This window comes from Lissotriton helveticus, chromosome 6, assembly GCF_964261635.1.
Source record: "Lissotriton helveticus chromosome 6, aLisHel1.1, whole genome shotgun sequence".
In the NCBI taxonomy this organism is placed as follows: Eukaryota; Metazoa; Chordata; class Amphibia; order Caudata; family Salamandridae; genus Lissotriton; species Lissotriton helveticus.
In genome coordinates this window covers 940,103,047-940,113,727 of record NC_136067.1, presented here as the reverse complement: position 1 = coordinate 940,113,727, position 10,681 = coordinate 940,103,047, and positions in this window count along the sequence as shown.

Sequence of the window (10,681 nt, the reverse complement as noted above, 5' to 3'; positions counted from 1 at the left end):
TATTGCACTGTCCATTTCTGCTCGGACCGTGTGCGGGTCGGGTCGCAAAGGCGGGGGCGTGGATCGCCGCCTCCGAATTGTCTGCCACCCATCCCTGGTGTTGCGTCGGCGGTGAGGCGTGGGAGCGTCTTCATCCGTTGCAGTGATTCCCAGCACTCCGCAAGTGTCCTGAAGGGACCGAAGCTGATGCAGAGTCCCGTTCCAACGGAAAATGAGCCGAAAGGGGTGGCCCCAGGAGTACTGCGTGTCGTGTTCTCGCAAAAAGTCTGTGGCGATTTTGAATGACTTGCGTTTCTGCAATGTGATCGCTGACAAGTCCTGAAACAGGGCCACCTGATGTCCCCGGAAACTCAGGGGTTGCTGTCGCCGTGCCTCGCGGAGAATCCGCTCTTTCAAAGGGAAGTCCGGTAGGAAGGCCAGAATGTCCGGGGGCGACGCCGAGGCCCGTCGTGGTAGGCCCACTCTGTGTGCCCTGTCAATTCTCAGAGGGAAGTCTCCGGATTCGCCCAGTATGTCGCGAAACAGGTCCCTCAGGTAAGCGACTACGTCTTCCCCCTCTTCCTTAGATGGAACGCCCCGGACCCGGATGTTGTTGCGCCTGGACCTGTTCTCGAGATCCTCAGCGTGGGCCTGGAGATCGATCTGTTGGTCTCTGAGCCGCAAGACCTCCTGCTGCAGGTGCGCGATCTCCTCATCTCGGGAGTGGCCACCTTCTTCTATGGTGGATACTCGTTCTCCAAGGGAGTCAACCTCTCTTCTCACCTCCCGGACCTCCCCGGCCACCTCCTGTTTCAGCGTTTGGAAGTCCTCCCTGAGGGTGCCGAACAGCGACTCCAGAAAAGATCTGGTTACCGGAGGCTCCCCCCCCTCCGCACCTCGAGAGCTGGTCGGGGGGCTCGGGGCCGGCTGACCCCTGTCCTGTCTCGGGGCGCCTCTGCCTAACATTTCTGGTAAGGTGCGGTCTCCTTTCTTACCCCCTCTGTTGCCGGACATCGTGGAGGTGGGGACGCGTTGCAAGAGGGAAGGCACCTACAAAGTTCTGTGCGATATGGCGATGCAGGGGCCAAGACTTACGCAATTGCACCCCCGGGGTGTCACCTTCAGTCCAATTCCAACCGGCGGGCTCCCAGAATCCAAATGGTGCCGACTCAAGGAAGGCTGCAGCCGTCCGCCTTCAGTGGCAGGTCGCCCCAACTGCGCCGTGGAGCAGGAGTAAATGTCTTGTGGCGGTGACAGTAGAGTAGTCCACCTCCTCTCCAGGGGTGAACCACCGCGTTGTCAGGGCACTAGCCTCTTCTTCGGGCCGACGCCCGTGCTACACGAGTCCTGCTGGAATCAGGGCCTCCCCCCTCCGTGCAACAGCGAGAGGCGCCACGGGCCGGTCCCCCTCCTGGTCGTTGCTCGCCACCGCAATCACCGCTCTACTCTGTGCGGAGCCCAGGGGCGTTCTGCGTCCTCGAGGGGTCCACCAGGGGAACTCCCGTTCCAGCAGCTGGGCTCCCGCCCCGCGGAAGGTAGGGCGAGGAGGTAGGGGCCGACCTCCAGTCAAGGCTGTGGGCTCACGCGCTTACTCCGCGCTACAGGCCCGGCAGGTAAGACCACTCAGGAGCTGAGTCAGGGCGGGGGTCAAGCGTCGTGCTCGTAGTCACCGGGGCATCCCTAGACTCCCCCTGGCATCCGCTCGTCCCCGCCGATCCGTTGGGACTCTGGGAGAGGGTCCGGGGGTCGGCGCGTAGATTCAGGCCTTCTGGCCTACCTGATCCCCGGACTGGCGTAGCAGCCCTCTGCCGGCTCCTCCCCCGTGTCACTCCGGCCGGGGCGCCTTCGTCCTGCTGGGTACCTCCGCCTCCTGACTTCACCGGTGGCCTGTAATGAGAGCGCCTTTGAGCTGCCGGTCCCCGCTGTGTCGCCGAAGCCCCTCACGGGACCTCCGGCGGGTCGCGGCTGCCGGCTCTTCGGGTCTCCTCCGGTTCCTCGGCCAGCCATCGCTCTAGGGACTTCTCCGGCACAGCGCCGCCGGATTTGCAGGGTTACAGGAGGCTTCGGGCTGTGCCGCTGCACGCTCGACTGCACTGGGCGTCTTATCCGCTCGATCCGGGGGAGATCAGCGGTACAAGGCGGTGTAGGGGCTCCGGGGTCTCGGGAGCTCACGGTGAGAGCGTCCTCTCAGCCCGCCATCTTGGCCACGCCCCCCCCTACGTTTCTTTTAATGCAGTATCAGGTTGGACAGTGAAAAGTCCAACCTTTCTTTTGACTGCCGTGTGAGGATGCACAGAGTCCTTTCTTTCCTGTCATTGCAGGACTAGATCGATAGTCTTATGTCAGTATCAGTTAATCTGGGAGATGGGCACCATACTTGAGAGGTCTTCAAGGTAGGCCTGGAAGGAGAGAGCCTTAAGATGGAGGATGGTTCTTGTTAAGCTAAGCCACCACACTTGAAAACTGCAAACAAGAGGACAAATCAGCCAGAGTTACAGTCCTCAAGCGCTGACATCAGCCGTATGAGCACACACGTAATAACATGATAAAATCAACCAACTGTTGGGGGCACGGACCTTTAAATCCACAGGAAAATAACCCTTTTGAGTTCATGGTCAAACGTGCACAGATCTGGGTAGGCCGTTTCCAAAGGGGGTCAAAGCAAGAGAAGGAAACAGACTCACCCTTTGATCGGTGGCAAGAGTTCTGCAAAAATGATTCTCCGTGAGCAGCAGTCAAGAGTCCCACAGTGCTCCTCGCAATCGTCGGCAAAGAGCAATCTGACAATAGCGGGGCTCAACCACAGTGGCAGACGGACAGGACACCAGAAACGCTGCCACTCTGTTCCGCGGGAGCCCGATCCATCCGTCGAAACCCGCTGGAAGAGCGAGGCTCATATTGTGGCCCTCGCTAACTGCTGCACCCAAAGGGACGTCCAAAAGGATCCAGACTATCTGTCAGGCAGCTGCAGCGCAACTGGGTCCACAAGAAGCTCTGCGAAACACTCCAGCCGCGTGCAGAAACTCCGGGAATGCATAAGACCGGTGAGTTTGTTGTAGTACCCAGCAATGTAGCAGGCGATGGCTATTATTAGGGGAAAAAAATTACTTTTAGAAAGTTATCCTTTACCTGCTTGAACTGCCAACAGGGACAAATGGCAAACGCCTCTGCCAGCTTTCAAACTGTGTCCAATGCCAGACACATGCGTGAAAGAGGTAAGAAATGCCCCCCAGGAGCAAACAATAGGCTGACCTGAATGGGCAGAAATGACTCCTTGGAACGCCACAGAATGTTCAGACTGGTGGTTGTGGGTGTCCTTTTTGCCACTACAGTGTCAAATACTGCTCGACTGGTCTGTTGAGCCAAATGTAACACCTGGGGTGCACTTACAAAAGCCAGAAAAGCATGCCAAGAAAATTCTTGGGTAGTCTATGTATGGTTGCTGAAGCACCCTGTGTTTGTGCAACCATACTTCTATCTCTGGGTCTGTTAGGAGTACAGTGCCTGTTTTAAAAGAAACACAACTGTTAGTGCTGGGATGACACCGGTGATCTCTTATACTACCCCTCACATCCCCAGCCCTAACAGCCCAAGTTTAGTGTGGCTGAAGACTTTTGCCATCTTGAAAACAGCCTGGCACATGGTCATTTCGGGCCACTTTGCAGTAAGGCAAACAGAAACCATTTAAAACATGGCTAGCGTTGCCACTGGCAACTTTTACCCTATTGGTTAGGGAGTGCCCAGGAGTCACCCCCACCCACCCAACCATAAATGTGGCATCCCAAAGCACCTTCATAAGAACACTGCTGGACTTGCAAAAGTACACCAGGCAGACTAAACCTTAATCACTTGGCAGCTATAACCGGTGAGAAGGATGTGAGGACGTTGGAACCCTTCCACTTGAAATTCAAGGTCAGAGAGATCTCCATGGATCATAAGGCTGATCCCCCGGATGGCTCCAGGCACATAAAAAGTCTGAAGACATAATTTCTGAATGCCAGCAAGACAGTAGTAACTGGATCTAGACTGTCACCCCCTGCCTGACACTCTAGCTTTCAGTACTTCCTCTGAGATTTAGAGGCCTTAGAAGTTTACTCCTGTGCTTGTGCACCTTCAGAAGTTGGGGAATGTTTTAATAAACGTTTAGTCGGGGGCGTGGCTTGGGCAGCGATGTGGTGAGACGTGCTCCGGTGGAGCTCCCGCTGCCCCACCGCATACATAGGCAATTAATGCGGAGCCGGGGCTCTTACCTGCCATCCAGGAGGTGCCGGTGCCTTGCGGATACCTGGGCTGTGGTCGGCAAAGTGACCGGGCTTCTGGACAGCGCCTGAGATCGCCGAGCGGAGACGGTGCAGCGGTCCGGACAGTGCGGCCACCATCTTGAGCCCTATGTCCCGGGGCTTCGTCCAGTGCCGGGGAGACGAGTGGCTGGCCCGCCGGGCACTGGTGTGCGACCCGGAGGTGTACGCCCGGAGTGGAGACCCTGCGGCGGGGAGGCGAGAAGAAATGGCTCTCCCCACGGTGCGGTGGCTGCCTGGCTGGGGCTGTCCTGAGGCTTGGAGCGGAGGCCGCCATTTTCTCCCGCCTCCAGACTGTACTGGCCCCTGACTGCTGCGACGACTCGAGAGGGCAGCCTGCGGGTAATGTGCCCGGGGTTGCTCGCAGAGGTGTGACTCCTGCTGAAGCGCCTCCAAGGTCTCTGCCGACATTCGCCCTGTGAGACGGAGCGGCGCCTGGAGCCGCGGGTGCTCCGGCCTGCGACCCTTCCCTGTCGGCCCGGAGCGGAGCGACTTCCCGTCCGGCTCCCCCCCCCCCTGCAGGCCGTGGAAGTGCGGCGGCGGTGATTGTGAGGCAGCCCCGGGTAAAACAGCTGCGAGGCGGTTCCTTCGAGCCGGAGCTGAGAGGCCGGCTGACGAGGGGGACGACGGAGCCGCGATCCGCCATTTTGTGGACCAGGTGCGGACCTAATAGCGGAGGCCTGGGCGCTTGGGGACCCCTGTGAAGGGAGTGGAGCTCTCCTCTGGGCGGCGGAGTGGAGCGGAGGCACTGGACTGCCTGCGGAGCCTCCTTGCTGGAAGTGGCCCGGTCCTGGCCCCGAGGTCTGGAGCCTCTTGTTGTGGTGCATGAACGGGAGCGGGTGTTGCGGCCCGCCATTTCGCGACCCTGGAAGCGTGTGGTGCTTGGGGCCCTGTGGTGAATAAGGCGCTCCCCCCTGAACTGTGGCGAAGTCCAGAGGTGACTCTGAAGCGTGGAATGGAGAGCTGGCGGCAGCGGAGCTGGTGAGGGCGCAGTCTCGATACCCTGTGGTGTGGGCCTCTACTGGTGGGGCCTGGTGACTGTGGTGTGGCAGTTGCTCAGCAGGTCTACGGACACCTGTGAGGCCTGCAGAGTGTGCGGCTCCCTGGGGCCCTGATCGGCGGTGGAGAGGCCTGAAGCGGCGAGCGACGGCTGCGGAGAGGTCTGATCATTAACTCTGGGCACGACCTGGGACGGCGCCGGCCAGCAAGGTGAGCAGCGTGGACCCAGGGGGTTGAGTGGAGGTGGCCAGCGCAACCTGCCTTTCTTCGTTGAGACTGGGGATTGCCACGAGAGTCCGGTGGCTAAGAGCGTGTATCTTGTGGCGGAGTGGCTCTTGACTGTCCCTCACCCCCTGCCCGCAGGATTCTGGCCCTATAGGTGGGTGGCGGGCCAGTGGAGAGCCTGGGGCGCTAGACACTAGAGCGCCTGGAGGCATAGCGGCAGGGCCTCCAGTGCAGTCATAGGCGGGAGATAATCACTGCCAGGACGGCCTTGTAAGGGATATCGCTCGTGACTTTCCCTGCTGGGGTGATAATTGGCGGGGCCCCTCCTTTGACTCTGTTCCCCCTGGACCCTGGAGTGCGGCACTAGCGACTGTGTGTTGTGGGCTTGTACCTTGCGGGTGAAGGGGAGGAGTTAGCAGACTGGTGTGTAGTAGAGGGCGCAGGAGCGGGTGCGGACCCTTGCTTCAACCTCCCCATAACCCTCTGTGCCCTCACCTGACCTCCGCGACGCAGTGGGGACCACCTGTGTTTTTTAGCTGAGAGCGGCTATATCTCGCAATGACACGCTCCAACAAAGGGAACAAAGCTGAGTCGTCTGCAACCCCCAAGGACAACACTGTCGTGGCGATGTGGGGGAAGACGGGGGAGTCGGCTGCCGGGGAAGGCTCCTCGCGGATTGCTGAGGAATCCCTGCCGGTCACTAAGGCATTCATGTCCGCCTTCATGTCCGAAATGAAAACGGAGATCGGTTCGCTGCGGAATGAAGTGCACACGTGCGTGAAGGAACTACGGAGGGAGGTCACGGAGCTCGGGGACCGTGTTGATGGGCTGGAGAAGACGGTGGATGTGCGCACGGAAGACCAGGAACACTTATGGAAACGCCTGGCGGCTCTGGAGGAACAAAACATAGAGCTCCAAGTAAAGCAAGAAGATTTAGAGAACAGAAGTCGTCGCAACAACCTCCGAATTCGGGGAATTCCTCTTGGAGAAGAGGGGGAAGACACCATGGGATATGTGACGCAGCTCCTTCATGAAATCTGGGGGGAGGAGAACGATTCGCCTCCGGCTTTGGATAGGGCACACCGCGTGCCTGGCCCGGCGGGCCGTCCAGGACTTCTGCCGGACATCCTGACGAGGGTGCATTTCTTTACAGAGAAGGAGGCGATCTGGAAAGCCGCGCGGGACAAACCGGACCTCCGCTACAAAGGTCACAGCATCCAGATTTTTCAAGACTTAGCGCCAAATACCCTGAAGAGGAGACGGGCGTTCCGGCCGGTAACCGAAAAATTGCGCACTATGGGCATCGCATACCAATGGGGTCACCCGTTTGCACTCATATTCCAGTGGGAATCCAAGCGTAGAGTCATACGGACATACACGGAAGCGGCAACTCATCTGACTGCCGACAACCCCGCCGGCGAGCCCAACCCCGTCGCTTAGGCGGGAAAGGAAAGCGGCCGCGCCGTCCTGGACTACGGTGCGCCGGCAACATTGCACATCGTCTGATGCTGAACGTTCACCCTCAGAGGCTAAGCAGGACATCATTGCCCATATTCGCTCCCTCGAGGGAGATAAAGAAGGCCACGACGGGCGCTCCCCGACACCCTGAACTGCGGAGCATTGTACGTCCCCCCTTCTTCTCATGGGCCCCACAACTAGGATCAGCGGCTCCTCTCACATTACCCTGGCTCCTGATGCGCAGGGTAGAGTGGCTGCAGGAGCTTCTTCGGTATTGACTTTCTAAGACCGTCACAACCCCTCTTAGTCTGTCCCTCAGGGAGTTACATCCCAGAGCGCGTCCAAACCTGCGGGTGTAGGATGCTCTGTACCGGGGACAGTGTACCAAGGCCCTGTTGGCCGCAGTTGTTGTTAACCGATGAGTGGTCCCCCTGGCTGCTCCTTCTTTCTTTTCCCTTTTCCTACTTTTCTTGTTTCTCGCTACTTCCTGCTCTCCCTCTTCTCCCTTTCCCGGAGGGTGTGGGCCGGGGGCACCGGTTTGGGGCTTGGGGTGCGACTGAGAGACTGAGTGAATGGGGTGCGCATGAGTGTGGCTGGTCAGCGATAAGATCTTGATATGGCAGTAAACACACCTAGTCCCTTGAAGATCCTGACGCTTAACGTGAAGGGCCTTAATTCGCCCAACAAACGTAAGCAGGTATGGCACTACCTTCTTCGGCAGCATCCCGACATCATATTTCTCCAAGAGACGCACCTTTTACAGGCTGACACTGCGCGCATGGCACATCCTAGCTACCCGCTTCAGTTTTGGTCTGCAGCGGACACCAAGACAGCAGGAGTAGCGATCTTGTGCAGAGCTGGCATCAGGCGGGGGAGCGACAGGCCCTTCCGGGGTGATGACGGACGCTTTCTTCGAGTGGGTGTGGAGATCAGGCGTCGTCGTATCACGCTGTGCAATGTATATGCCCCTAACCAAGCGCAGGATCGCTACCTTCGAGACCTTTTAGGGGGGCGGGTGCCGCAGGACGGCTCATCGTGGGGGGGGGGGGGGCGGGGGACTTTAACTTGGTATGGACCGAAGTGAGAACTCCTCCAGCGGTGCGGGGGCAATGTCGGCGGCCTTACGCAAGCAATTGGCTGACCTTGGGCTGTTCGATGCCTAGAGGTACTTCTCTCCGGACAAGAGGGAGTATTCGTACTACTCGCATGTCCACCGATCCTACTCTCGCATAGATTATTTATTTGCCTCCAATGACCTCCTCCGCGATACTTTAGGGCTTGATTTGTCTGACATCTCTCTCTCTGACCACGCACACGTTGGGCTGCTGCTGCAGGACCCGGCTGCATGCCCTGCCCGGGAACGGAGATGGTACCTCCCGCCGAGTATCCTTCGAGATGCGGCGGACGTTGAGAACATTAGGGGGGCCATTGTCTCTTATTTTGAGAATAACGATCTTCCTGAAACACCCTTCCCGGTGGTCTGGGATGCCTTCAAAGCCAACATGCGGGGGCATATCACCTCCCTCTCAATTGCACGGGCACGCGAGGCGCGAGCACTGGAAGACAGGCTTACGGGAGACCTAAAGACAGCGGAAAGGCAAGTCCAGGGTTGCTCTACTCGGCGATCGCGGCGACAGCTTGCGAACCTTAGAGGACAGCTCAGGCTGCTGCGCGCAAATAGGGCGGAGAAATCCCTCCTGGCACTGAAGTAACGGTATTTTGAAGGGGGGGAACAAGGTTGGAAAGCTGCTGGCGAGGAGACTGAGAGCTCGTGCTGCGAAAGCACATATAGCGAATGTTCAACTGCCGGATGGGTCCAAAGTCATGGCGGCTAAGGATAAGTGTCGGGCCTTTCGGGAATATTATACGGCTCTGTACACGGAGGAGAAACCGCCTCCGGAGCTGGTGGAGGAGGTGCTGGAGCGATACGGGGGAGCGACATTGCACCCTCACTATGCGAAGGAACTAGAGGAACCGATAGTGCAGGAGGAGATAGCGTTGGCGATCCGAGAGCTTCCCCTGGGGAAAACGCCAGGACCTGATGGGCTTCCTCTATCCTTCTATCGCATGTTTCGGACGCAGCTCGGCCCCTACCTCTTGCGCCTGTTCAACTCCTTTACAGAGGAGGTGAACCGTCCCCCGACATGGGGCTGCCGGAAATTGCCTAATCCCGAAACCCGGGAAGGACCCGGCAGGGTGCGCGTCATATCGTCCGATTGTCCTACTGAATACAGATTGTAAAATCTACACCAAGCTGCTAGCGAAGCAACTGGGTCCTCACATGCCGGGCTTGATAGATCCCGATCAAGTGGGTTTCATCTACGGACATCAGGGGGCAGACAACGTCCGCAGGATTGCTCACCTAGTGGGGAAGGCCCACCACTGGAAGATCCCTGCCTGCCTTCTCTCGCTGGACGCGGAGAAGGCGTTCGATCGGGTGGACTGGTCCTTCCTGCGGGCAGTGCTGTACAGGGTGGGACTCGGCCCGCAGATGGTCACTAGGATCATGGCTCCGTACCTTGCGCCGCGAGCCAGGATACGTGTTAATGGACAGCTTACGGAGCTGATTACCATCGGGAGGGGAACCAGGCAGGGCTGCCCGCTTTCGCCCCTTTTATTCGCGCTGGCAGTGGAGCCCCTAGCGGATATTATACGGAGGGACCCAAATATTCATGGCATCCCTCTAGGCGGCCAGGACAACAAAGTAGCGCTCTTTGCAGACGACCTCATCCTTGCGCTTGCAAAGCCCCGAGAGTCCTTACCGGCAGTGCATAAAGCGTTATGCCTTTTCGAGCGTGCCTCTGGCCTGAATATTAACCATAGTAAGTCCTGGGCACTCAACCTCACTATCCCGCACTCTGAAATACCCGATTTGGAGCGGCTCGCCCCCTATAAATGGTCGACCCAACACATCCGGTACCTGGGCCTGCAACTGACCCCCTCGTTAGATGGTTGGACGCAAGCCAACTGGAGGGAGTGTCGGCGATCGGTCCTCGAGGACTTGCGGCGGTGGAGACCACTTGTGCCATCCTGGTTGGGCAGAATCAATGCCGTCAAGATGTCCATCCTGCCTAAGATCCTGTACTTGTTGCAGTGCCTTCCTACCTCTATACCGCTGCATAACATACGTGGCCTACAGCACGACCTCACCAACTTCATATGGGGGGGGGGAGCGGCCCTGCTTCTCTCAGGCTCTCCTGATGGAGCCTCGGGATCGGGGGGGGTCTGGGATGTCCCAACCTGCTAGAGTACTATTGGGCTGCACACCTTAGGTATATAGTGGAATGGGGTGTGACGGAGAGCGAGAAGGGATGGCTCCACATGGACAGAGCCATGACTGGGCGCACCATCTGGGACCTGGCGTGGAAACCTAGGGCGGGGCGGTCTCCAAGCGCATACTTGGCGGTGCCTACGAAAACGGTGCAGGAGATCTGGGACAGAATAGCGGTGCGCAAGGGTCTTACGACCTTTCCGTCCCCACACACCCCTATTGTAGGGAACCCGAGTTTTCCTCCGGCGCATCGGACCGGGTCCTTCCGCAGGTGGCCTTAGGGCAACTGTAGGGTGCTTGCGGATCTGTTCGATGGGGGCACTCTTAAGACCATCCCGGACTGCAGGGAGGAATTTCGAGTGCTGCCCGAGGCCGGACTGCAATATGCTCAACTGAAACATTGGGTGCTGGCAAACGACACATATCAGGCGGCTACATGCGCCTTTACCCC